Source organism: Sinocyclocheilus anshuiensis, unplaced genomic scaffold (genome assembly GCF_001515605.1).
Source record: "Sinocyclocheilus anshuiensis isolate Anshui unplaced genomic scaffold, SAMN03320099.WGS_v1.1 scaffold1038, whole genome shotgun sequence".
NCBI classification, from domain to species: domain Eukaryota; kingdom Metazoa; phylum Chordata; class Actinopteri; order Cypriniformes; family Cyprinidae; genus Sinocyclocheilus; species Sinocyclocheilus anshuiensis.
In genome coordinates this window covers 175359-177841 of record NW_015536540.1, presented here as the reverse complement: position 1 = coordinate 177841, position 2483 = coordinate 175359, and the positions used below count along the sequence as shown (strand labels likewise).

Here is a 2483-nt window from a genome sequence, read left to right as displayed (position 1 = left end):
CAAACAGAGCGAGCTACAGCTGTGAGAGAGGCAGGCCTGTCTGTTAGGACCGGACCGAGCGATTTCACTTCGCTGGGATTCCGAGAACTGGCAGGAAGTATGTAGACAAGTCAGATATGACAGGGCTGTCTTTCTCCGGCCTTCTTCTCGCGCAAGCCGGAAAGGCCGTCAAACACATAAATAAATAAACACCCAGACCCAACTGCCAGTAGAGTGTAATTGACAGTGAAAGTTACATACCCTTACAATGACTTTGAACTTTTCCGCTTGTAAAGATTAGGCATAAATATTGAAATATTGAAATGAAAGATGCCCTGCTTACATAGATGAAGCTGAAAGATGGAGGAAGAGGAGGTGGATGGAGGGGTGGTAAGGAGTGGGGGGGGCTGGTTCGGTATCTCCTGTGCATCAGTAAGCAGACCGGGCCTCCTCTCTGCACAGACAGTTATGGATAGGAAACATTATCAGCCATGGTAATTAAAGGCAAAACTTATACATGCTGGGAGGGTGGAGGGGGCCGTCACACACACCCACCATTTATCACACACACTGGCTCTGGCAGAGAGCAGATGAGGTGGACCGCTCCACCTCTACAAGCTTTAACACGCTTGCGCTGGTCGAACGCTTAGGAGGTTTTTGCCCCGTGATGTGATGCTGAGAAACAGAACTCACGTTAGCATGAAAAACTAGTTGTAAATACAATTAAATGGCAATGCAGAGGAGACAATGCGTTTGGCTTTTGAATAATTGCATAGACACAGAAAAGAAAAAGCATGTATAAGATCTCTTTAATATCTAACTCTTTCTTTTAAGCAGCAATAAGATTAAATGGTGAGCAAATACAGACTTTTCTTCAGAGGAAAAAACTGGTAATCTCACATGTTTCTCCTCTAGAGTTTAATAATGTTGCAAAATCTGAACAAATTTCGAAGTCTTGGATTGCGATATAAATCAGCGGTTCTCTACCAGGGGACACATTAGGGGGGCTCAGCAAACTTCCAGGGGGCCACAGGATGACTTAAATTAATAAATTATTACTGATTTATAACAAATTAAAAAGCATTAAAATGCTAATAAACAAATAACATCAAGATGTAAACTACAATCATATTCTTTTCCCCTTCAAAAAATACTGTTCTTATTGAAGAACGTTTAATTATCAATATTCTCAGTTTTTGTTAATTAAAAAAGACTGAAAACAAGCAGCTTTTTCATAATTGAGAATATATCAGAAAAAAGGGTAATATCATAGACTTTTACAGCCAGACCATTTTATATGGGCATTTATTGCAAGTTTCATTGTTTAATTTTCCCCCTAAAGAATTACTAGAGAATTCATAAAAAAAAAAAAACATCTGAAACAAGTTTCCTGCACCAAGGAAGGTGATTCATCTTTTTGATGGCCAGCCTTGGAACTCTTTATTTGCTAACTTCTTGCAAACATCGTGAAACTCTATTGTCTCTCCACCTCCTTGTATATTATATATGTCATGTGTAAAAGTATATCCACTGCTAAGCTTTACTGCACTCTTCTCTTGAGTATTCACTCAGTATCTGACCTGGAAGTCTGGGATGGTACTGAACAAACTGCAGGGTCTGCACATGGTCCTCTATGTCAGGCCTCTTATGCTACTCTATTCCCACATCTCCTGATACTCACACTGAACATGCATGCACACTTATCATGCTGCATTACAGTGCTTAGGCTTGGTTTAATTCTAAAATACTATTAATGTTTTACATCAACATTCTGTAGATGTTAAATAACTGCAATCATATACAGTGGGTTACACACGCAACACATTAAAACCCAGCCACAACACAGAAGTTGAGCCTGGACCCGCAATCTACAGTCATGGGAGCAGAGTAAAGCGCATATATGAGAATAACGGGAAAAAGGGCAAGCAAGGATCATGATGCCCTGTGTGTATGTGTGTCAGCCCTGAGATAAAGCACCACTCTGGCACACTTCGCGTCATGGAGAGCAACATCTCCAGTCTGCCAGGACCAGTCAGCACCAGCACTGTCACGAACACACACACTCACATATGCTCTCTGGGTTTCTCGCTCTCTCACTTACACACACGTCTACAGGCGTCCTGCAAATACCAACACTGTGCTGGAACAGCAGGAATCCAGCACATCACATTACCACCAAAACCTGCACTGCCAAGACAGGTCGGTGTCACACACACTTTGACATACACACAGGAAGAGAAAGCAAGAAAGAAAGAAAGAAAGGAAAACAGACAGACAGACAGGAAAGGAAGTTGAAAAGGAAGGAACACAAACAGTAGAAAAGATGAATATCAGATAGGAAGGAAGGAAGAAAGACAGGAAAGGAAGGAACAGACAGACAGGAGGAAATACAAGAAACACAGAAAGACAGATAGGAAATAGGACGGACAGACAGGAAAGGAAAGGAAAGGAAAGGAAAGGAAAGGAAAGGAAAGGAAAGGAAAGGAAAGGAAAGGAAAGGAAAG

At 41.5% G+C, this 2483-nt stretch overlaps 1 long non-coding RNA gene across 2 annotated transcripts in view; it reads right to left on the bottom strand.

Annotated features, from left to right (window-relative positions):
• Positions 1–328: 328 nt before the first annotated feature.
• The window catches only part of LOC107696927 (uncharacterized), a 44725-nt gene continuing 42570 nt past the window's right edge, over positions 329–2483 (bottom strand). For both annotated transcript variants that reach the window (XR_001635138.1, XR_001635139.1), the window contains exons 3-4: positions 535–654; positions 329–433 (exon numbers count right to left, since the gene is read on the bottom strand). This is a non-coding gene — a long non-coding RNA (uncharacterized LOC107696927). The remainder of the gene's footprint in view (positions 434–534; positions 655–2483) is intronic.